Source organism: Schistocerca serialis, chromosome 4 (genome assembly GCF_023864345.2).
Source record: "Schistocerca serialis cubense isolate TAMUIC-IGC-003099 chromosome 4, iqSchSeri2.2, whole genome shotgun sequence".
NCBI classification, from domain to species: domain Eukaryota; kingdom Metazoa; phylum Arthropoda; class Insecta; order Orthoptera; family Acrididae; genus Schistocerca; species Schistocerca serialis.
Genome location: NC_064641.1, coordinates 744,522,835 through 744,549,325, shown reverse-complemented (window position 1 = coordinate 744,549,325; position 26,491 = coordinate 744,522,835). Strand labels below are relative to the sequence as shown.

Here is a 26,491-nt window from a genome sequence, read left to right as displayed (position 1 = left end):
GAACACCCATGCCCAAGGGAGGACTCGAACCTCAGACGGGGGGAGCCGCGCGTACCGTGACGAGGCGCCCAGACCGCACGGCTACCCCGCGCGATGGCCGGTGCGTTGGCCATATTGTAGGTGGAGTGCAGCCGTTCTATTTACCCCGGGAAAGACCCCCGGTACTCACGTTGACAGCAAATGAATGGATGTGGGGCGGCCGTCCTGGAGGGACTCAAACGAGAAAAAATCCCCAGTGCTATCTGGTGATGAAACCAGAACCTCCAAGGTCGGAGCCTAGTGTTCTACTAGCTATTTTTTTTAACAAAAGCGATATTTCTTATGGTCACATGAAAAATCATATAAGAATATTTCTGCAACTAATATACCAATGGAGTTCTCAGTCATTACAGTGCTATAAATAACTGGGTAAATTATTATTCACAATTTTACACCTGAAACACTCATTGGCAGTTATCACCAAACAACATTACGATTGTCACTGGTTTGGTGACATTTTCCCTATAAAAGAAACGTGTAATTTCTGTGTCTGCCACTGGCTCTTGTAAAGGTTATAGCCAGTCGTATTTCAATGTTTTAACTTGGTACTAAGATCATCAAATGTTGGATTGCACCATTCAATATTAAGCTATTTCCACTGAGAAATGTTTTATTCTGTGAATTTCCGGTTGTTCTACATACGTTTTGTGCAGCTCTAATTTTTCATAGCTGCAGGTACTCTGGGTTCTTTGCTACTGCTTGTCCCAAAACTTTGGCAGGTTGTGCATCACCTTGTGCTGGAGCAATCCCTGCTATTGTTCTCGTTTTGTTCTCTACACAACAAATTCAGCATGCTGAGATTCTCGTTGAAACACTGTTCTGCCCCTACGGCTGCTTTATATTCCTTTCCGAAACTCAGAACTCTTATAGAAACAGTATCCAGAATTGTACTGAGATCTTATTCTCTCTATGTGAGTTCCCTTTGACCAAGAAGAGAAACCTGTTACCTGCATGTAATCAGCTGTGAGGCATTAAACTTACCGACAACACTCATTGTAAATGGATGGCACAACTTTTTCGTTTAATATAGGCCCAGTTATCTGTACATTATGGGCAGATTTTTTGCATCTGGCCTGGACAGCAGACGCGAAAAATATTAACCAACTGCAAGTCTTTGCTTCCCATAGGAGAAGAAATTTTATGTGGATGTGATCTTATTTCATAGATCGTAGGGTACTGGAACCATGGGATTCTAAAGTTCAGGCCTACTGCACAAGTATCATTTTGGACACCACCAATTGTGCTGAGTATTATGGCCCTGTGACCACCATCTGTATAGAGGGACTGAGACACACCAGCTGCAGCTGGTTTTTTCGGTCCTGTTCCAACGCCTTTAGGGCACGTTCCAAAACGATCAGCCTGATCACTTAGCTTATTGTGTGCATTAGCCCAGCTGAGTTCTAGGTCAGTCCTGAACTGCCGAACCGAATATATCTTTTAGAGGTTAAAGCAGCCAGTACATGCATTTTACGGACATTCATAACCCCACGACCTACAAATCTTACAACTAACGTCCCGCAAGACCACCACGGACACGCATAGTATTAATAAACTGTTTAAAAAAATTCATTTAACATTACTCTAATGAATGCAACTGCAAAATCTAGCGAAGGAACTATTCCTTTCGCAAATGTATGAAGAAGCTAGCCACCTAGCTCCATTCGAACAGGCTACCGAATGCCCAACGGCGTCGACCGGCCGTCGTGTCATCCTCAGCCGATAGGCGTCACTGAATGCAGATATGGAGGACATGCGGTCATGGCAACCCTCTCCCGGGCGTTGTCAATTTTCGCGACCAAATCCTCTATTTCTCAATCAAGTAGCTTCTCATTTGACCTCAAAGGAATGAGGGAATGAGTGCCCCTCTCCTCTCTCCCCCCCGCAAGCCAACAGCACTCGGCAGAGATCGGGACGGTCACCCATTCAAGTGGTATCCAAGACCGACACCGTTTACCTTTGGTGATCTGACGGGAACTGGTGCATTGCCGTTAGCGTATGAATAAGCAAAGAGAGAATTTTTCTCCACCTATCGTTGCGTTTAGTACTGTTGACAACATTGAGGGAGCATTACATCGGCGTTTACAACATGTGCCTCTAGATATAATCGTTGCATCCACAAGATACACTTGTCATCAAACATAATAATGTGACAGGAAGAGAACCCCTCCTACCACCCAAAGTAGCAACTGTTATGAGGTGTCTTTGTTACACGGAGCAACAATACTGCCTCGTCACAGGGCCAAACAGGGCTAGGAAACAGCTACTACAAAGTGATGCCAACAAAGGTTAGCAGCAATTTAAGTTACGGTAGGATATGGAAGAAGCTTTAATATATCGGGTGATCAAAAAGTCAGTATAAATTTGAAAACTCAATAAATCACGGACTAATGTAGGTAGAGAGGTACAAATTGACACACATGCTTGGAATGACATGGGGTTTTATTAGAATAAAAAAAATACGAAAGTTCAAAAAATGTCCGACAGATGGCGCTTCATTTGATCAGAATAGCAATAATTATCATAACAAAGTAAGACAAATCAAGGACAATGATCTTTACAGGAAATGCTCAATATGTACACCATCATTCCTCAACAATAGCTGTAGTCGAGGAATAATGTTGTGAACAGTAATGTAAAGCATGTCCCGAGTTATGATGAGGCATTGGCGTCAGATGTTGTCTTTCAGCATCCCTAGAGATGTCGGTCGATCACAATACATTTGCGACTTCAGGTAACCCCAAAGCCAATAATCGCACGGACTGAGGTCTGGGGACCTGACAGGCCAAGCATGACGAAAGCGGCGACTGAGCACACGATCATCACCAAATAACGCGCGCAAGAGATCTTTCAAGCGTCTCGCAATATGGGGTGGAGCACCATCCTTCATAAATATCGTACGTTCCAGCAGGTGTTTACCAGCCAGGCTGGGGATGATCCGATTCTGTAACATATCGGCGTACCTCTCACCCGTCGCGGTAGAAGTCACTGACGTTTTGCTGTCCAGCGCCATCTGTCGGACATTTTGTGAACTTGGGGATTTATTACAATAAAAAAAACCAATGTCATTCCAAGTATGTGTGTCAATTTTTACCTCTCTATCTACATTACTTCGTGGTTTATTAAGTTTTCAAATTTGTGTGTATGACATTTTTCAGTCGATTTCAAGCATTTCTATTAGATTACAACAGAGACGTATGATAAATTTCAGGTTTATTTTAGTTTCTCTTCAGCTGCATAAACCAATATATGCTTTCTCCTACGTATACCTTGCAAAATGAAGATAAAGGTAAAATTTAGAGAGATCCAAGCTTACATATAGGCTCACCAGCGATCAGTTTTTCTCAAAAACCATTTGCGACTGAAGCTGGAAAAGGGGGAAATGGTAGTGGTACTCAAAGTACCCTCCACGACACAAGACAAGAAAGCAAGTTAATATTTCATTGTTGTCCAGTTCTGTTCTCTGTTGAAATTTTCAAGTCTGTAGCTCATCGAGAAACGGTAGCAGAAAACGAAGTATCCTACATGACACACCAAACAAGAAAGTTATTCTTACTCTTGCATAATCATCCAGTTCTGAGCTATGTGTAAAATTTCAAGTTTCTAATTCATCGGGAAGAGAGTTGGAAACCAATTGCAAAATTTGTACTGAGTCAGGCAAGAAAGCTATATCCATCTCCTCCTTTCTCACACTCTGCTCAGCTGTGCCAATTGCCCTCAAACCGCCTGCAACGCGTTCTGGTACTACCTGCACAACATGCCAGTCCTGCAGAGAAGTCTATATGTCTGGCGTTACTAGTTGTTTTGATGCCCATCCCCCAGCCATATGGATCAGACAGAGAAGAAAGCGTGTTATTAATGCATTGTCATCGAGTTCTGAGTTACATTTAATACTTCCAAGTCTATAGCTCTCTGGGAAACTAGGTTAAAATCAATTCCAAAATTCGTACCGAAGATACGGACAAGACCTGATAAAAACGTGGTAAAATAGACGGAAAAGTCAGTGAGCTGGCTGTCAGTCGATGTGGTCGCGGCTAGCCGGAGGCGGCGGTGGCCGCAGGCACGTCTCTGTCCAGCGTGACTCGCAGCAGGCCATTAGGCGGAACAAGAGGACAGCTGCCTTCTGCTGCGGACAGCGAGCGCACGAGCACGGCCAGCAAGCGACAGGCGGCGGCCGACTCGTTTGTCGCCAAGTTAGGCGCGCCGCGCGTGTTGTTCGACCACAGGCCGGCCCCGGGGTGGCCGTGGCACGACCTGCCGCCAACCCCACCCACAACCTCCCTCCCTCTCACACCCCCACCCCCACCTCCTGGCTAGACCGCAGGCGCCGCGCTGCCGTATAGCCGCCGCCACTGTGCTGTTACTGTTGCTGCTGCTGCTGCAACTTGGCGGTCCAGTCGGGCTAGCGGTGCAGAATCTGACCGCCAAAGTTGCTGCTGGCCCCAGCGTGTGCGTGCTGTGGACGTTACAGTCTGAGCATCCAACGCGTCTCTTATACTCGCCCAAGTCTCCAGGCTTTTCCTCTCCACTCATCTTCTTCTTCTTTCTCAGCGTTTGCCTCACGACGCAGTGGGGTCCGCCTTTTTGGCTCTCTGTGTCCCCTTGGACCGATCCTGTTTCTGGTCTGTGCAGAGATCTGCTACCTCTACATCTACATCTACATCCATACTCCGCAAGCCACCTGACGGTGTGTGCGGAGGGAACTTTGAGTACCTCTATCGGTTCTCCCTTCTATTCCAGTCTCGTATTGTTCGTGGAAAGAACGATTGTCGGTATGCCTCTGTGTGGGCTCTAATCTCTCTGATTTTATCCTCATGGTCTCTTCGCGAGATATACGTAGGAGAGAGCAATATACTGCTTGACACGTCGGTGAAGGTATGTTCTCGAAACTTCAACAAAAGCCCGTACCGGGCTACTGAGCGTCTCTCTTGCAGAGTCTTCCACTGGAGTTTACCTATCATCTCCGTAACGCTTTCGCGATTACTAAATGATCCTGTAACGAAGCGCGCTGCTCTCCGTTGGATCCCACACCGCTGAGCAGTATTCAAGCAGTGGGCGAACAAGCGTACTGCAACCTACTTCCTTTGATTTCGGATTGCATTTCCTTAGGATTCTTCCAATGAATCTCAGTCTGGCATCTGCTTTACCGACGATCAACTTTATATGATCATTCCATTTTAAATCACTCCTAATGCGTACTCCCAGATAATTTATGGAATTAACTGCTTCCAGTTGCTGACCTGCTATTTTGTAGCTAAATGGTAAGGGATCTATCTTTCTATGTATTCGCAGCACATTACACTTGTCTACATTGAGATTCAATTGCCATTCCCTGCACCATGCGTCAATTCGCTGCAGATCCTCCTGCATTTCAGTACAATTTTCCATTGTTACAACCTCTCGATACACCACTGCATCATCCGCAAAATGCCTCAGTGAACTTCCGATGTCATCCACAAGGTCATTTATGTATATTGTGAATAGCAACGGTCCTATGACACTCCCCTGCGGCACACCTGCAATCACTCTTACTTCGGAAGACGTCTCTCCATTGAGAATGACATGCTGCGTTCCGTTATCTAGGAACTCTTCAATCCAATCACACAATTGGTCTGATAGTCCATATGCTCTTACTTTGTTCATTAAACGACTGTGGGCAACTGTATCGAACGCCTTGCAGAAGTCAAGAAACACGGCATCTACCTGTGAACCCGTGCCTATGGCCCTCTGAGTCTCGTGGACGAATAGCGCGAGCTGGTTTTCACACGACCGTCTTTTTCGAAACCCATGCTGATTCCTGCAGAGTAGATTTCTAGTCTCCAGAAAAGTCATTATACTCGAACATAATACGTGTTCCGAAATTCTACAACTGATCGACGTTAGAGATATAGGTCTACAGTTCTGCACATCTGTTCGACGTCCCTTCTTGAAACCGGGGATGACCTATGCCCTTTTCCAATCCTTTGGAACGCTACGCTCTTCTAGAGACCTACGGTACACCGCTGCAAAAAGGGGGGCAATTTCCTTCGTGTAGTCTGTGTAAAATCGAACTGGTATCCCATCAGGTCCAGTGGCCTTTCCTCTTTTGAGCGATTTTAATTGTTTCTCTATCCCTCTGTCATCTATTTCGATATCTACCATTTTGTCATCTGTGCGACAATCTAGAGAAGGAACTACAGTGCAGTCTTCCTCCGTGAAACAGCTTTTGATAAATACATTTAGTATTTCGGCCTTTAGTCTGTCATCCTCTGTTTCAGTACCATTTTGGTCACAGAGTGTCTGGACATTTTGTTTTGATCCACCTACCGCTTTGACATAAGACCAAAATTTCTTAGGATTTTCTGCCAAGTCAGTACTCGACGCAGTGGGGTCCGCCTTTTTGGCTCTCTGTGTCCCCTTGGACGTATCCTGTTTCTGGTCTGGGCAGAGACCTGCTATCTTGAAGTATAATTGAAGGGTATCTAGTCAACATCGACTCAGTCTGTCAATAGGGCGCCTATCATCGACTTGCAACATAAATATGTGTTTTTCTACAATATCTTATCAAAAGTAACCAAACATTACCACCTAATTTAGAAATGACCACTTGTTGTCACGAGAGGCAGGCCTGCCAGTACAAAAGGATGTGGCGAGTATTGGATGGGTGACCATACGGGCCGCCATGCGCTGTTGCCATTTTTCGGGGTGTACTAAGCCTTGTGATAGCATTTGAGAAGCTACTCGACCGAATAGTAGCGGCTCCGGTCAAAGAAAACCATCATAAACCGGGAGAGAGGTGTGTTGACCACACGCCCTTCCTATGCACATCCTCAGCCGAGGATGACACGGAGGTCGGATGGTCCCGATGGGCCACTTGTGGCCTGAAGACGGAGTGCTTATCTGTGACCGACGTACGCCGCTGGTGGTCGTGAAAGGCGCTGTAACGGCTGTACGATACGTGAATGCCATCCTCCGACCCATAGTGCAACCATATCGGCAGCATATTGGCGAGGCACTCGTCTTCATGGACTACAATTCGCGCCCCCATCGTGCACATCTTGTGAATAACTTCCTTCCGGATAACGACATCGTTCTACTAGAGTGGCCAGCATGTTCTCCAGACGTGTACCCTGCCGCACATGCCTGGGATAGATTGCAAAGGGCTGTTTATGGACGACGTGACCCAACAACCACTCTGAGGGATCCATGCCGAATCGCCGTTGACGAGTGGAACAATCTGGACTAACAGTGCCTTGATGAACTTGTGGACAGTAGGCCACGACGAATACAGCCATGCATCAATGCAAGAGGACGAGGCGCTGGGTATTAGAGGTACTGATGTGTTCACCAGTCTGGACCACCACATCTGTAGGTCTCGCTGTATGGTGGTGCAACATGCAATGGGTGGTTTTCACGAGCAGTAAAAAGGGCGGAAATTATGTTTATGGTGATCTCTATTCGCATTTTCTGTACAGGTTCCTGTACTCTCCGAACCGAGGTGATGCAAAACTTTTTTGATGTGTGTATGAACGTATCATGTGAAACATAGTTGCAGTATACAGATACATTAAAAAAACGTAGCTATATGAGAAGTTTTCACCTTGTTAAGCCTGGAATACACTACATTTGCAGTTGATAAAAAATCGTAATTGTAGATGTAACATGACCTAGGCAGAATACAGTACCAGTGAAATTTGTTTATATTTCAGACACAAAAATGATTGACGAGGGATCACCAGAGTGCTGCAGGCTTTTTGTTAAACAATGTTATGCTGTGCACGATCGCCTCAGCCACATTTATTGTGTCATCAATGTGTGACGAACACATCTGTGGTATAAGAAAAAACTCAAGATTAGACTTCGGTATCCTACACAGACTCCACCCCATAAACAGCATGAACAAATTGTGGATCTATATAATATATCCACTTTTTCAGAGGTGTGCACTTACCGCTTCCGAGATATCGTTATCAGCTGCAGCTGTATCTATCAGAGAAACCAAATTTTTTATATATATTTTTGTTTACTTTACAGTCGCTGGTGCAGCCCTTCAGGAGCTCATCTGCTTGTCATGTTAAGAGTTAAAATTTCGTCTCCTCATGTGGTTTCTTTGTGTTTCCAGAGGCGGACTACACGCTGGATGACTCCTTCTGGACGGAGGAGAGCCCCGTGGGTGAGTACCTCGCTGCCTACCAATCACACTGCTTGTACCACCTGGTGGGACTCAGCTGATACTGCCGAGATCATTTTACAATAAAACACTCACATGTCTCACAAATGAAAAATTTGCCGCTGGTGCAGGTATGGGCGTAAAAGCTTCTCTAAGGAATGTGCTAACCACGAAGCAAATTATGTGTAAAAGAGCTGTTCCTCTTCAGGTGCAATAAGGAATAGACGTCTCTAACACGAGTTTTATAAGAACTTAATACCGAGTTAGGGGTGGTTGCAATTTAACATCATGCAATGCTGCCTTTTGCCACCAATCGTGTTGCGGAATGTCGTGTTGTCTGTAGGTAGAAACATGTAAAACTGTTTATAAACGCAAATGCAACAAATTATATATACTGCAGAAACAATGTCAGTTTCTCCTTACAACTGTGTCACATATTTTATTTTGACGTTAATGTATAATCGATGTTAAAACTGTTTAGTCTGAAATTGTACGATACAGTTATGTGGAGAGATTGACATTGTTAGTGGAATAAATTTAACAACAGCTGGAAAAGATGTAATTGGCTGACCTGCACACAGTGGGTTAGATAAAAATAAACTTCCCTCTGTTTTTGTACGAAAGATTTGCTTTTGCGGTTTATAGAGCAGTATATCTTATTTCTGCTAAACATGTAGCCGACGGTGTACTGTAACTTCGAGAGAACTGGTACTGCAAAAAGCATGAGCATAATTATATTTCCAGGTCTCGACGATGTCGAGATTGTAAGAGGTGGAACGAGGAACGGCGTACATGAAAAATATGAAAACTTTCCAGGTAGCTCCAGGATGTTATGTTTAATTACCGCTCTGTCTCACAACGTATCTTCGTGTATTCCATTCGCCTGCATAATCATAATCTTAGGTTACGTTCCAAATTTCCCTGTAATGGTCACAAGAGCAACGGACAAATTCCATAGCAAGTCAGTGTGGCAGAAACCTGATTGTGACCGACGTAGAGGATGGGTGTAAATAAACATGAACTCGTGATAGCTTCTTCTGGAGCCTGCAGTTACCCTTCATAGAAAACCATCGGGGAATTAAACCCTGCTCCTCTTGAATGCGAGGCTAATTTGTTAAAACCCTTGTACCGCCTTTTTCGATTACTTCCAAATATTTTAAAGTTACTTTCGAGTAACCACAGCAGGAAATTTGTGAACCGAGCGAAAAGAATTACATACATTGATATTCTCGGTTATTAATGGCTTAGGTTCTAAGTGGAATCGAATTTCTAAACGGAACCGAACTTTAGGGTGCACACTGCTAATATTCTTCATCCTCATAATAACTGGAAGCAGTGAATATCAAATTAGTAACTGCAAGTTTAGAAGCTCATAATCAGTTAACACTTGCTTGTGTAAAATACTTCAATACCTAAATCAGTTTCGACTTATCTGTCATTTCTAATACCCCATGTATAATTCTTGGCCTATAGCCACATCAGTGTACGATGAGTGTCTCCATTTATATGAGACTCATACCAGTTGGAGTGTACTAGCAGCAATCTTCCACAGATGGTGACTCACAGCATATTTTGACACATCCATAGGGCAATGACTGGTGGTTAAAATCATATGTAACTGAAAATTAGTTTAGCCATTGAAATACTCTGCTGTAATATTTGATTATGACTTCATGGCTTGACTGTCAATGAATTAGATATGGAGTAGTACAAGGAGGAGAGGAATGATGTCTGATCCACTGAATATACAAGATGATGTACAACAAGGGTATACGCTGGCGTGCCTCTTCTTTAATATTGCCTTAACCGAGGTTACGAGGGATGCAAATTTGCTGTGCGGGGGTCGATCTTTTACCAATCAATGCTGATACTTGCTTATGCTGACGACATACAAATGCAAGAACTCAGAAGGCAATGGAGAAGACATTCATCGCGTTTGAATAGACCAGCAGAAATACCGGATTGAACATCAACGGGCAGAAAGCAAAATATAATAAAGCTTCTGGGAAAACGCGTAAGGAGAACGTGCAACGCTTAATAACCTTGAGGTATATTTTTCAGAGAGTTGAGCAGTATTAAACACCACTTATGAAATTAAAAAAGAGATTAATAACAGCCAACAGAGCCTATTTTGCATTAAATAAAATATTTTCCTCAATGCCACATTTACATTTTATAAAAGGTTTAGAAGACCGATGCTTACATATGCGTCGACACGTCTCCGCTGGTCATTTAGGCTTAGCTCAATGCAGGACTCATCACTGAATACAATTCTACTCCACTCAATGAGAGTCCTCGCTCTGGACACTCGTGGGATACCAACCCAACTGTCGCCTGCCATATGGCCCGAAACCATGAATCATGGTCTGGGGTGCCATTTCATTTCATTGTAGGACCAGTTTGGTTGTCATCTGCGGCATCTTACAGCACAGCAGTGCTTCGACGATGTTAATGCCCCGTTTTGTTGCTCTTCATGGCAAGCCATCCTGGAGTTACGTTTCAGCAAGGTAATGCCCGCTCACACACTACGTGTTTCTACTGACCGTCTTCGTGCTTGCCAAACCCTGCCTTGATCAGTAGGGTCGCAGAATCTCGCAGATTGAGCTTAGAGGATTATGGGCAGCGACCTGAAACCAGATCAGGTCTTTGACAATCTAACGTGCCAATTGGACAGAATTTGGCACAATATCCCTCAGGAGGACATCGAAGAACCCCCATCAGTCAATGCCAACCCTAATAAGTGCTTGCTTGTGGACCAGAGTTGGACCAATGCGTTAATGACTTGCTCACTTTGAAGATCTTTCCCTCGAAAAAATTACCCAATTTTTCTGAAATTGCACTTATTTTTTCGCCTGTATATGTACAACACATCTACCAATTTCCGTCCCATTCGGATAGTTCCTTCGTGGTGCGTCGTTTTTTCTTAGAATGCATTAACAAGCATGGTTCCATTTATAGTGAGCTCTTCTGGCGAATTTCGATCATGCATCACAGTGCTGTGTTTACACGGCGGTTCTTTTCCGTAATTCCTTCTGAATGCTCGCTCCACTGTTATAAAAGATAAACATCTAGCATAATACAACATATAAACACTCTTTTCTTGCTTTGTCGCCATTTTCTCGAGTCATACACTCGTAACGCTAGCTGGTGGGCACAATGTCAATTCGGTGAGTTTTCGGTTCTATTCATGCATCAGTCATATTTGTACATGTGATACCTTGGAAAATATAAAACTCTGAAAACTAATGAATCATTTATAATAGCCCTGTAAGTAGGTTTCTTCCTGATCTGTACAATAATGGAATATGCTTGTGCTCAAATTTGCCGCGTTACTGATGAGAAACTTCAGGACACTCATTTCTTCTAATAAATTTCCTTATTCTCCTGTGTTCTACAGATCACTGTGAACCTTGGCCTTGTGACTTTACGAGTTACTAATACGCAAATCTGTTTTTATGAGCGTTGGTTATTTGACTCGGCGGATTGTGGTTGGCAAGTCCATAAACTGTATTCATTAATTAATGAAGGATAATTGTAGAATGTGGTGCCACACAACGTGGCACTACACAAACCTGGCGCTAATAGCATAGGCACGTAGGGAATACACACGACACAGACATGTAAGTCCACGGTATTGGTGATGAGTTGAGTAAACCGTCCCGAAACACACGTACTACAAAACGCCAGTTTCCTGCGCATGTACCTCGACATCAATATGGGCTATGAACACCATGCACACGTACACAGGCCGCACAACGGGTTGGCATACTCTGGATCAGGTGGTCGAGCAGCTGCTGGGGTATAACCTGTTGAAACTCCTGAAGTGTCGTAGGGGTTTGAAGACGTGCAGCGATACGTCGACCGAGAGCATCTCAGACGTGCTCGATGGGGTTTAGGTCTGGAGAACAGGCAGGCCACTACATTCGCCTGATATCTTCTGTTTCAAGGTACTCCTCCACGATGGCAGCTCGGTAGGGCCGTGGGTTATCATCCATCAGGAGGAAGGTGGGACTCACTGCATCCCTGAAAATGCGGACATACTTGTGCAAAATGATGTCCCGATACAACTGACCTGCTACAGTTTCTCTGTCAAAGACATAGTGTACGTACACCAATCATAATCACACCCTTCACCATCAAACCACGACCTCCACACAGATCCCTTTCAAGGACATTACGGGGCTGGTATCTGGTTCCTGGTTCACGCCAGATGAAAACCCGTCGAGAATCACTGTTCAGACTATACCTGGACTTGTCCGTGAACACACCCAGGGACCCCTGTTCCAATGACCATGTGCTGTGTTCTTGACACCAGGCTTTACGGGCTCTCCTGTGACCAGGGGTCAGTGGACCTTGCAGGTCTCCAGACGAATAAACCATGTCTGTCCAGTCGCCTGTAAACTGTGTGTCTGGCGACAACTGTTCCAGTGGCTGCGGTAAGGTCCCGAGCAAGGCTACCTGCAGTACTCCGTGGCCGTCTGCGAGCACTGGTGGTGAGATATCGGTCTTCTTGTGGTGTTGTACACTGTGGACATCCCGTACTGTAGCGCCTGGACACGTTTCCTGTCTGCTGGAATCGTTGCCATAATCTTGAGATCACACTTTGTGGCACACGGAGGGTCCGTGCTACGACCTGCTGTGTTTGACCAGCCTCCAGTCGTCATCAGTATGTGTTCTTTGAGTCATTTTCAACACACATTCCCCCTTAGCACATCTGAAAACGTCTGCACACTTACTCGCTGCACCATACCCTGATATGCGCCAACACACCTGCTGCCAGCGCCACCGTGCGACGACCGCAGGTCAAATACACCGCATGGTCATACCCCGAGGTGATTTAAACCCGCAAACCGCCCACCAGAGCGTTGTATCACCATGTATCAGCATTATCCTTAATTTATGAGCATGAGTGTGTTTTAAGGGAATATTATAATTTTAATTCTGCATTCTAAGTCACTGCGGGCACCACTTAGCTAGCTTAGCCACCGCGCTACCTGAATTCCCGTGTTCCCCTGTGAAATACCTCACTGATTGCCTCTTCTCACAGCCTGGTCGCTCACATAGCCCGACCACACCACAGCCACTTGCCAACCACAATCCGCCGAGTGAAATATTCAGCACTCATAGAAACACATTTCCGAATTAGTTACTCGTAATGTCACAAGGCCAAGGTTCACTGTGGTCTTTAGAGCACAAGAGAAGAAGGAAATTTATTATTAAAAGAAATGTGTACCCTGCAGTTTTTCATCAGTAACACGGCAAATCTGAACACAAGCAATCACATTCTCCATATTCCGTTAGCGTATAAATCAGGAAGAAACCTTAATACTGGGCTATTACAAATGATTCATTAGTTTTCAGTTTTATATTTTCCAAAATGTCACATGTACAAGTATGACTGATGCATGAATAGAACCGAAAACTCACCGAGTTGACATTGTGCCATCAGTTGGCATTACGAGTGCATGCCTTGACAAAATGGCGACAAAACGAGAAAATTGTGTTTATATGTTGTATTACGCGAGATGTTTATCTTTTAATAAAAGTGCAGAGAGCATTAAGAAGGAATTACGGAAAAGAACCACCATGTAAACACAGCACTGTGACGCATGAACGAAATTCGCCGAAGGCGAATGTTTTCTATCGAATGTCACAGACGAAGCTAGATGGGATATTTTTTTCTGTAAGAAGACTGTAACGGACACCCCTTATCTTGATGTGTTGTAGTTGTGGTCGTTTCCACAACTGACGATTGATTTCGAGAATTTTAACTTTCAAAAACAGATGGATGTTCATCGCTATCCAAACGACGTACTTCCGCATCGCTGGTTTTGCGGCAGTGGTGAAAATGATGTGGCTCTTTTCACTTGCCCTCCAGGTTCTGACCCAATGCTTTGTGATTTTTTCCTTTGGGGCTACCACTATAAGAACCGTGTTTACGTACCACCACAGCCAAAAGCACTATAACAGTTCAGAGAACGCATCACGGCTGTTGTGGTGACTATTGATACGATGTTGCTAGATAAGGTATGCTAAGAAATTGATTACCTCCTGTCATCTGACCGAGGATGCACTTATAGAATATTTGTAGAATCCTGAACGCATGTTTGGTGAGATGAGAGCTCTATTCGTGCATTAATCATATTTTTGTATGTGAGACTTCGGAATTTTTTTCCGTCAGTCTTCTGACTGGTTTGATGCGGCTCAACACGAACTCCTCGCCTGTGCCAAACATTATATCTCAGAGCAGCAATTGCAACCCACATCGTCTGTTGTTTGCTGGATCCATCCCAATATCTGTCTTCGTCTATAGTTTTTACTCTCTACATCTCCGTCCACTACCATGGAAGTTATTCCCTGATGTCTTAAGAGTTGTCCTACAATTCTGTCCCTCCTCTTTGTTAATGTTCTCCATATATTCCTTTCCTCGGCGATTGTGCGATGATCCTCCTCATTCCTTACCTTATCCGTCCACCTAATTTTCAATATTCTTTTGTAGCACCACGTCTCAGATGCTTCGATTCTCTTCTGTTCCGATTTTTCCATAGTCTGTGTTTCACTAGCATACAATGCTCTGCTCCAAACTCATATTCTCAGAAATCTCTTCCTAAAATTAAGACCTATCTTTGACACCAGTATACTTCCCTTGGCCATGAATGCCCTTTTTGCCAGTGCTATTCTGTTTTCATGTTCTGCTTGCTCCGTCCTTCATGGGTTATTTCGTTGCCTAGGTTTCTAAATTCCTTAACTTCGTCGACTTCGTACTCCCCAGTTCTAATGTTAGGCTTTCCGGTGTTATTTCTGCTACTTCTCATTACTTTCGTCTTTCTTCGAGTTACTCTTAATCCATTTTCAGTACTTAAGACCGTTCATTCCGTTCAAGAGATCCTGTAATTCATCCTCACCTTCACTGGAGATCTCGAGGTCATCAGCGAAACTTATTGTTGATATCCTGTTACGCCGCTTCTTCGATGTATAGATTGAACTGGAGGGAGATTTTCAATCCGAGCACTTCTTTCTTGGTCGTCGAGTCCTTTCGTTTCTTGGCTCATGTACATATTGTATGTAACCCATCTTTCTCTATAACTTACCTTACTTTTCTCATAATTTCGAGCGTCTTGCACAATTTTACATTGTCGAACGCTTTTTCCAGCTCGACAAACCCTACGAAGATGTCTTTGATTTTTCTTCAATCTTGCTTCCATTATGAACCGTAACGTCAGTGCTGCCACTCTGGTGCCTTTACTTTTCCTAAAGTCAAACTTATCGTCATGCAACAGATCCTCATTTTTTGCATTCTTCTATATATTATTTTTGTTAGAAACTTGGATGCATGAGCTGTTAAGCAGATTATGCGATAATCCTAGCACTTGTCGCCTCTTGCTAGGTTCAGAATTGTGTGGAATGTTTGCCCGAAAGTCTGATGGTGTATCGCCACTCTTATACATTCTACACTCCAAGGACAAGAGTCGTTTGTTTCTAATTTCCGTACCGATTTGGGAAATTCTGGTGGACTGTTATCTATCCTTGCCGCCTTAATAGATCATAAGTCGTCCAAAGCTCCTTTGAATTCTGATCCTAATACTGGATTCCCTGTCTCTTCACTGTCTATTCCTATTTCTTCTGCTGTGACGTCATAATACAAGTCCTCCGTCTGATAGAGGCCTTGGAAAATGTAGAACTTTGAAGCTGAATGATTTATTTATAGTAGCCCTGTGTAAGCTCAAAATGAACATGAAACTTCCTGGCAGACTAAAACTGTGTGCCGGACCGAGACTCGAACTCGGGACTTTTGCCTTTCGCAAGCAAGTGGTCTACCGAATGAGCTACCCAAGCATGACTCACGCCCCGTCCTCACAGCTTTGATTCCGCCAGTACCTCGTCTCCTACCTTCCAAACTTCATCCGCGATCCTTGCAAAACTATCCTTTCTTCCAGGAGAACTACGTTTTGTGTCCAGTAACTTACATGCACGTCTGGTTGTAACTCAATACTTAAGTAAATGGTATGTTTCATATTCGAAAAGATTCGGAATTTTGTTGAATCATCACTGCTATGTATGGTAACACCCACTGTATTTTGTTCTTCAGAATGATTTGATAATGGACAAGCCGCCCGAGAGCAGTCATCAACAAATAAATAAAACTTCCTACGCAACTTTAGACGGTTCCGCTAACAGTTATTGCAATCAAAAACACGTCTGGCATATTTCATGTTGCAGTTTGTGGTTAAGTGCACCTGATAAAGGCATAGGGCAGCTAGGTTTTGAGTCAGTCCACTGCTCCCACTTTATATGACAGGATACCGACAAAATTAGCCATTGTCATTAACCGTTATCCCAGGTCATTTTTTTGTCACCCTCTGTCCCAGTTGCGGTCTGACAGACTGTTATATTTAAATAGCCAAAAAATTGCATTCAGCAATTTCAGTGAAGCAGTTCAGTTTTTTATGTAAAAGGTTACATTAATACAAAATGAACAGCTTACTACGCTCTTCATAACGTTTCACAGACTCTAGACATAGTCGTACTTGTAGGGTTTAAAGATCGCTCAAGTATCGATGAAAACTTTCGGGTCACACTGTAGCAGCTAGCTCTTCGTAGCAGCCCCAGCCCACGTCCACACTCACGCGCCACGTTCACAACCGCCGGCCGTTCACCCCCTTACGTGCTTCTGAAGTAGTTTCCGGCGCCCGGAAGGCGTACAGGCGGAAACAAAAGAAGACCTTCAGTCAGAAATAAAGCAGTGGGCGCGGCAAAGGACACAAGTTGCACGCGGAGGAGGGCGTAGGCTGTGGTAGCTACCCGGCCCCGTGTCGGCGGCGACAGCACGGCGAAGGAAATGGAGCTGGCCAAGGACGAAACGCATTCACAAAAGGAACCAATATCAATTTCACGAGAGCCTTCCCTCTCTCGCGGCACTCCGCCGGCTCCTCTGCAGAACGTTTCCATAAACGAATATCGGCGTGTAAGAAAGCTTCGCTTTTTCTCGGGGCAAATACAGCCGACCCTGGGATCGGTCGCGAGGCGCTCGAAGGGGCCCGGCGCCCTTTTCCACTGCGCAGGCAGTGCTGTTTATACTCTTTTATGCCGCTATAAAAACGCCAGGTGCGCCCAGAAGTGGATGGCTAAAAGGTCTGTTCGGGGCTGCTATCTCAGTTAAAGGCGGCGTGGCCTCTATTTGCCGTTCTAGCGGCGAGCGCCGCCTAGCCACGAAGGGTACACATGTGCTGGCTCTATCACCGCGTGTTTGTTCCATTCGCAGCACTTGGCATGCACACACATCTAGCTGAATATCGCAACTGTGCAAAAGGAGGGCAAAGTGTACGCTCTAACTTTTCCGCCGAGCAATGTGGCTAACTCATTCATGTAATATACTCGTTTATTTGGTTAGATTCATGTTCCATGGATCGTTTGCACGACAAATCGCAATAATGTGGAACGAGTTTTTTTGTAGTCACATTACAAATATTTTTAAATAGGCTGCATGCTGATGATTTACAGCTATTTGCCTTTAGAAAAATACTAATGTATCTTAGTATTTCCTACTCACTACCTTTCGCATGTTACAAACATAGAAATTCTTCTACAACTCCTTGTATTCTTGTAGGGAATAGAAGGAGCTGTAGAAGACTTTCCATTATTATAATGTGAAATTTTGATGGACAGGAATCACTAAATCTCATCTCAAAAAAAAGTTAGCCATAAAATAATGTGTGACGTGAAAACAAACGAAGTTCCATACTCCGAGGAGCGTAGGGGACGTGGCGGGAGACCCGCACCGCCGACTAGGCAAGGTCCTAGCGGAGGTGGTTTGCCATTGCCTTCCTCCGACCGTAATGGGGATGAATGATAATGATGAAGACGACACAACAACACCCAGTCATCTCGAGGCAGGAAAATCCCTGACTCCGCCGGGAATCGAACCCGGGACCCCGCGCGCGGGAAGCGAGAACGCTACCGCAAGACCTCGATCAGCATCATCTCGTGATAACAAAAAAATAGTTCAAATGGCTCTGAGCACTATGGGACTCAACTGCTGAGGTCATTAGTCCCCTAGAACTTAGAACTAGTTAAACCTAACTAACCTAAGGACATCACACACATCAATGCCCGAGGCAGGATTCGAACCTGCGACCGTAGCGGTCTCGCGGTTCCAGACTGCAGCGCCAGAACCGCGCGGCCACTTCGGCCGGCCTCGTGATAACAAAATGACTCGTTTCACACCATTATGATTTATCGCGCAGATACTAATACTAAGGCTGGCCGGGATGGCCGAGCGGTTCTAGGCGCTACAGTCTGTAACCGCGCGACCGATACGGTCGCAGGTTGGAATCCTGCCTCGGGCATGGATGTGTGTGATGTCCTTAGGTTAGTTAGGTTTAAGTAGTTTTTAGTTCTAGGGGACTAATGACCTCAGAAGTTAAGTCCCATAGTGCTCAAAGCCACTAAAACTAATACATCAGATTGTTTGTCTTACCGCCTGGTAAGGCCACCATGAAATCAAAACTTTGAAATTTATTTCGACGAGATATATTCATAGTATGAAAAGTGGCAGTTGACTCTAAACAATAAAAAGTATGAGGTCGTCCCCGTGAGTACCAAAAAATTCCGTTAAACTTAGGTTACACGATAAATCAGACAAACTTAAAGGTTGTCGATTCAGCTAAACACCTAAGGATTACAATTAGAAGTAGCCTAAATTGGAACAGTCACATTTTGGGAGAAAGGCGAACTAAAGACGTCATTTCATTGCATGGCAGTTACAAGGAAAGATCACCAATTTGGAAAGTAAACTTGCAAGATATCAGCCCCAGCAACAGATTCCACGAGAAAATGTTAGGGGCAATTATAATAGTAGGTGTTACGGCGTAAAGTAAAATGCGGGCATGCCACTCGGGAACGACAGGAAGAGAACGCTGTGAGCAGAAGTCAGCCAATCGCACTCTCACCGACCTCCCTTCCAGGACGACAACACGACAGCACCGGCCTCCTGCGTGAAGACGACGTAAGCGCCGCGCCCGAATGGTGCGGCTCATTAGGATAGCACCGTCAACGATAGCCACTTCCTTAGGAATCTCTATGTATCACAGACTTGTACTTACCTATTCTGAAGAAGACTAATCACTTTGTATGTCGCCCTTTGCTTGCGACACATCATTCAAAGTTAAATATTGTAATTTTCTTATTGTAATAGGACCCTACAATACGAGTAGTTTGATGGTTTGTCTAGAGAACCGAGTAGGCAGGATTCCTAGACACAACAGTACGCAGCTGTGACCTTTTATAAACACACAAAAAAAGAAAAAAACGAGCTTTCCACCAGGCTGTGAAGGTCCAAGGGATGATAGTTTCAAATATCACGCCGCGCAGGGTAGCCACGCAGTCTAAGGCTCCTAGTCACGGTTCGCACTGCTCCCCCCGTCGGAGGTTCGAGTCCTCCCTCGGGCATGGGTGTGTGTGTTGTCCTTAGCGTAAGTTAGTTTAAGTTAGATGAAGCAGTGCGTAAGCTTAGGGACCGATGAACTCAGTAGCTTGGTCCCATTAGACCTTACCACATATTTCCAAAAAAGAAAGATCACGCGCACAGGTTGTTTGTCGCTCGCTCCGCCCAACGACAGCCATATAATGCCCGAGCGCAAAATACTGTATCATGGAGTGAAAATTGGAACCCTCCTATTTGCGTCATGTTGAAATCGAGGGACGAGAAGAAAGGAAGTGAACAGATCTGCGCAACGTATTACACTACTGGCCATTAAAATTGCTACGCCAAGAAGAAATGCAGATGATAAACGGGTATTCATTCGACAAATATATTATACCAGAACTGACATGTGATTACATTTTCACGCAATTTGGGTCCATAGATACTGAGAAATCAGTACTCAGAACAACCACATCTGGCCGTAATAACGGCCTTGATACGCCTGGGCATTGAGTTAAACAGAGCTTGGGTGGCGTGTACAGGTACAGCTGCCCATGCAGCTGCAACACGATGCCACAGTTCATCATGAATAGTGACTGGCGTATTGTGACGAGCCAGTTGCTCGGCCACCATTGACCAGACGTTTTCAATTGGTGAGTGATCTGGAGAATGTGCTGGCCAGGGCAGGAGTCGAACATTTTCTGTATCCAGAAAGTCCCCTGCAGGAACTGCAACATGAGGTCGTGCATTACACTGCTGAAATGAAGGGTTTAGCAGGGATCGAATGAAGTGTAGAGCCACGGGCCGTAACACATCTGAAATGTAACGTCCACTATTCAAAGTTCCGTCAATGCGAACAAGAGGTGACCCAGACGTGTAACCAATGGCACCCCATACCATCACGCCGTTTTGCCGTTCGTGCACCCAGGTTCGTCGTTGAGTACACCATCGCAGGCGCTCGTGTCTGTGATGCAGCTTCAAGGGTAACCGCAGCCATGGTCTCGGAGCTGATAGTCCTTGCTGCTGCAAACGTCGTCGAACTGTTCGTGCAGATGGTTGTTGTCTTGAAAACGTCCCCATCTGTTGACTCAGGGATCGAGACGAGGCTGCACGATCCCTTACAGCCACGCAGATAAGATGCCTGTCGTCTCGACTGCTAGTGATATGAGGCCGTTGGAATCCAGCACGGCATTCCGTATTACCCTCCTGAACCCACCGATTCCATATTCAGCTAACAGTCATTGGATCTCGACCAACGCGAGCAGCAATGTCGCGATACGATAAACCGCAATCGAGATAGGCTACAATCCGACCTTTATCAAAGTCGGAAACGTGATGGTACGCATTTCTCCTCCTTACACGAGGCATCACAACAACGTTTCACAAGGCAACGCCGATCAACTGCTGTTTGTGTATGAGAAATCGGTTGGCCGGCCAGAGTGGCCGAGCGGTTCTAGGCTCTACAGTCTGGAACCGCGCGACCGCTACGGTCGCAGTTTCGAATCCTGCCTCGGGCGTGGATGTGTGTGATGTCCTAAGGTTAGTTAGGTTTAAGTAGTTCTAAGTTCTAGGGGACTGAAGACCACAGCAGTTAAGTTCCATTTTGCTCAGAGCCATTTTTTTGAGAAATCAGTTGGAAGCTTTCCTCATGTCAGCATGTTGTAGGTGTCGCCACCGGCGCCAACCTTGTGTGAATGCTCTGAAAAGCTAATCATTTGCATATCACAGCATCTTCTCCCTGTCGGTTAAATTTCGCGTCTGTAGCACGTCATCTTGGTGGTGTAGCAATTTTAATGGCCAGTAATGTATGAAATTATGTTTTCTGCGTGAAAAGTAGGTAATGAATATGATTGCATAATATGTCGACGTTATATACTTATATACCTGTACGTTGAATATTATTTAACAATGTTCTAGCACTAATATTCTGGAACTATATATACGCTTCAAAACCAAAATGAGTAAACCTAAGCAACTGAAGAATTATTATGAAAGGAAGTTATTGATTTTCGATGTACAGTTTAATCATGCCAATCACTTCGAAGAATAGCGTATCTCCTGCAAATATACTTGACTCCAACATTACCACATTACCGCTTTTAAAATCCAAATAAAATAACGCACAAAATAATATTAATAACGAAACAGCACATTTATAGTTTTTTAATGATACGCTCATTCGTTTTATTCATTTGCAATCCATTTGTGAATTGCAGCATAAAAATGTTCGTAGCAAAGCATAGAGATCTCTGGCACCAACTACATGTTAGAAACAGCGTACTTTGACACAATGGACAGATCAATGTTACCAGTGTCACCACAGTATTTCAAAAATCTCTTCCTCTCTCCACTGCACAGTATTTCGTGTTCGTGCATTAAGCTGCTGCAGGAGGGCTGAGCGGGTGACAACTAGTGCGCGCTGATGTTTACATTCAGGAAGTCATAACTGCGTACTCTCACCAGTATGGCCCAAATTTTTGCGCACTATCGATTACTGTGGTGGAGTCTTGAAACCGTTCTTTCCGCCCTTTCCGGGTAACGGGAGAGTCATTCAGAGTTTCTGATTGGTGCTTTCCTTCCAGTAATCTACAACAGCATCGCTGGAGACTACGAGGAAATAGCTGAGGCTACCATCTGACGAAAAACAGCACTCTGTGTTATAATATACTATGCGTACCATATGGAGAATCATCTACGTTCAGATTTATCTATATTCGCGGATACTTCGTGCGGTGTACTTTATTGTCATTTACTACACTTGTAATTAGGAAATAAAAGCCAGAAGATAAGGAAGTCGTAGGGTACCAAAAGGAAAATATGCACATTAAAATTTCTGAAAATATTTGTATGCAAGCATATCTAGAACTTCAAAGGAGGAACATATATATACATGGTGTCCTTCCCAAAGAGTGGGCAGACACTCTTTGTCTGATATTTCGGGAAATACGTGCATTTTTCTTTTTGGAATGTGTAGCTGGTATCAGTCCAAACAAATATTGCCCATCACGTCTTTCATGTGATGTCCAGTGTCGACGGAAAGTGTGCCTACTCGAATACAGTGCTCCTGATTTAATATAGTGCGATTTTCGTTTCCTCTGTGAATTAATAGGAACAGTAAATGACAAAAAATAAGCAGTATTCCAGAATCGACTGCATCGCCGTTGCCCCCGCTGACCGATACCGCCATGCAAAATGGTTCAAATGGCTCTGAGCACTATGGGACGTAACAGCTGAGGTCATCAGTCCCCCAGAACTTAGAACTACTTAAACCTAACTAACCTAAAGACATCACACACATCCATGCCCGAGGCAGGATTCGTGCCTGCTACCGTAGCAGCAGGGCGGTACCGGACTGAAGCGCCTAGAACCGCTCGGCCACAGCGGCCGGCCATTTTGTTCGTAATGAGAAACAAATCAACACACTTGAAAGATGTGGTGGGCAGTATTTAATTGGGCTGACTCCAGCTACACACGGAAAAAACGAAATTGCAAATATCTGCCGAAACATCAGAGATAATGGCTCTGGAGTCTCTTAGGAGAGGCACCCGGTGTATTTAGGGTGAATCAAAATCCGCACTCTGATGCCACAGCGCCACTCCTTGGTTACTAACAGTCTACAAATATGTCTGTTACCAAATGTAGTTTCACTCGTATTTTCAGTAGAAAATGGACGAAAAGAAAGGCAATTTGGCAACGCTGTAAACACATGTACGACAAGTTTCATCATTCATTCCTGTGTAGTTGGAGCGGTGGGTAGAGCTTTGCATTACAATAATCGAATTCGATTCCAGATTTAGGTGTAAGTGTTTTAATTTTAGATTTTGATCTGCACAATTATGTTGTAGTGTACACTGTTTTATGAACAATACGTATCATACTAATATAGATTTTTAACGTGCTGAATGACGACACCTGTCGTGTATCTCATTGCAAAGTTGCCGAATTGCCTTCTTTTACGTCAATTTTCTACCGAAAGTATGCACTGTAAGAAGTTTTGTTACAGACATTTTTGCGCTATTAGAATACAAGAAATAGCGCTGTAGCGCCCAAATGTCCAAATTTATGTGTTTGTAGGTAATTCAACAGTGTGACAGTTTCGTGGATCTGCTAAGCAATTATGAATCAAAAATGAATTTCAAAGCTAGATTCTCTTGATGTTCTTTGGGAGGATTGAATTTCATCCGGAATTTTACAATTTAGTCTGGGTACTGTACCAGGTTAGATTAATGGATCCAATGAAAAGGAGCGCGTTTCCCCACGGGGTCGTGTAGTCAGCTCGAGAACGTTACAGAGGTGTTCAAGAAACTGCAGTGGTAGACGCTACGAGCTACATATTCTGCATCACGGAAAGGACTGTTGTTGAAATTTCGAGAGCATATGTTCCAAGAATATTTTAGCTACATATTACCTAAAGCCACATACCTCTTGCAATGAGAAAATCGGAGAAATTAGATCCCATGCAGAGATTTTACCAAGCGTCTTTTTCGACGCGTAATCTCTCTGGCACACACAGCAAAGGAAACTAACATCACTTCTTATTAATTACAATGTAAACGTAACTGTAAATACACATGATGACGGCAGCATGCTGCTAAATCGCGTCGTGCTAATAAACTAACCGGAATTATTTATTTAGTGGGAAACAGTGTTCACATTTATTCAGATTCCATTACAGACCTTCAAAGTAATTTCCCTCGGACGTAACATAACGATTCCAGCGTTCAGTCCACAGTTCAAAGCACTCCCTGAAGTCCCTTTGTAGTCTGTTGAGTAAACCCGACATTTGACTGTGTAGCTCTTGATCATTCTGAAAATAACGAGCTTGATGCTCTTTTTTCATTGCTGGAAATAGAAGTCACACGCCGCTAGGTCTGGTGAATAAGGTGGATCTGGCATCACCTTAACGACTAATTCAGGGATTTTCTGTTGAGTCTTGATGTAGTGATGAACCGATGCGAGCGATCCATCCCACTTGAGCAAGATTTGGTATTTTCGTTGTAGTTCTCCTCCGTAATAGCCCTTTCAGTACGTAACAATAGGAATTCGCAGTAACAGTACATTACTCATCCACCACGCGATCGTACACAATGCCTTGCTTATCGACGAAGATAACATGCATGATTCTTGCTGCACTTGGTTGAACTATGGCCTTTTTGGGTCTTTGGATTGAAGGATGTTTCAATTGGGCACTGTCCTGTTTTGCCTCTGGGTCATAATGACGAAACCAGGGTTCCTCATACGTGATGACTTTGTCTCAAAAATCTGCTTCTTGCTGAAGCCTTCTCTTCCACTGTTGATAAGCCTTTCGTTCGTCACTGATCACACGAGGTACCCACTTTGCTGCTAAGTTTCTATGCTCCAAAACATTTCGTACAATGTCTTCACCTGATCCGTACGATATATTCATGATCTCTGCAATCTTTGTTAACGATAAAAATACATCCCGCACATGAGATCAGTTGTGTTGACATCGGTTTCAGTCTTCGAAGTTGAGGGCCTTCTGGGGCGTGGAGCATCGGCAAGGTCATTTTCACCCTCGCGAAATCGTTTATGCCGCGCAAAAACTTGTGTTTTCACCACGCCTTACTCTTTGTAGGCTTGCTGCCACATTCCCAATGTTTGTGATGGAGTTTTGTCAATAAGAACGCAAAATCTGTTGCGTACAGTAAACACGCCCGTACACTTTCCCCACTTCCTCCCAACTTCGTACGCAAGGCAACTGACGCGTATGGTAGATATTACGTCACTCAAGGTCGTACCTTCCCGGTACTGCCAACACTAATCTCAAATGCGAGCGTATTAAAATTCAAAAATAGAGTCCCGGTCGTTTTTTGACACCCACTCGCATAAGATGGATAAAATGAATAAGGCCTGATGGTCACCGAAAATTGCCCGTACCTGGTGTAGAATGTATCGTGGTGTAACTGTAGGCGAAGAGGAGTAGTACACTACTGGCCATTAAAATTGCTACACCACAAAGATGACGTGCTACATACGCGAAATTTAACCGACTGGATGAAGATGCAGTGATATGCAAGTAATTACCTTTTCAGAGCATTCACGCAAGGTTGACGCCGGTGGCGACACCTACAACGTGCTGACATGAGGAAAGTTTCCAACCGACTTATCATACACAAACAGCAGTTGACCGGCGTTGCCTGGTGAAACGTTGTTTTGATGCCTCGTGTAAGGAGGAGAAATGCGTATCATCACGTTTCCGACTTTGATAAAGGTCGGATTGTAGTCTATCGCGATTGCGGTTTATCGAATCGCGACATTGCTGCTCGCGTTGGTCGAGGTACAATGACTGTTAGCAGAATATGGAATCGGTGGGTTCAGGAGGGTAATACGGAACGTCATGCTGGATCCCAACGGCCTCGTATCACTAGCAGTCGAGATGACAGGCATCTTATGTGCGTGGCTGTAACGGATCGTGCAGCCACGTCTCGAGTGTGTGTGTGTGTGTGAGGTTTACGGGCGCAGTCATCAGCGCCCAAAACAGGAACCCATGCAGTGAAGGCACTAAGACGGACAGCGAACAAGGAGAACGGCTAAAAGACAGAGACCTGGCGTAGTTCCAAATCCTCACATACAGAGGCAAAACAAGAGGAGAAGAAACGCACTAAAAAGGAAAAGAGAACAGAAACCGAAGGGAAACAAGGAGGTAATCGTGACTGGCGGACCTCTTACCTAAAACCTGGGTGAGCCAGTCAACCAGCAGCACATTAAAACCCTCTCCCTAAAATCCGAGGAAACAAACTGGACAGGACACAAAACCGTAAGACCTTAACCACAGTCGTTGAGTCGTCTTGCAAAATAGAGGGCAAATCCGGTGGCAAAGAAACCACCACCCTCTGGTCAGAGAATAAAAGACAGTCAAGTAA

The 26,491-nt window shown here is 44.5% G+C and overlaps 1 protein-coding gene and 1 pseudogene across 1 annotated transcript in view; one reads left to right on the top strand and one right to left on the bottom strand.

Annotated features, from left to right (window-relative positions):
• Window positions 1-568: 568 nt before the first annotated feature.
• LOC126474737 (prohibitin-2-like) overlaps window positions 569-26,491 on the bottom strand; it is a 49,239-nt pseudogene continuing 23,316 nt past the window's right edge.
• The window catches only part of LOC126473271 (disintegrin and metalloproteinase domain-containing protein 22), a 1,075,530-nt gene continuing 1,057,180 nt past the window's right edge, over window positions 8,142-26,491 (top strand). The window contains exon 1 of the mRNA XM_050100225.1: window positions 8,142-8,188. The gene's annotated coding sequence lies outside the window, so the exon portion shown is untranslated. The remainder of the gene's footprint in view (window positions 8,189-26,491) is intronic.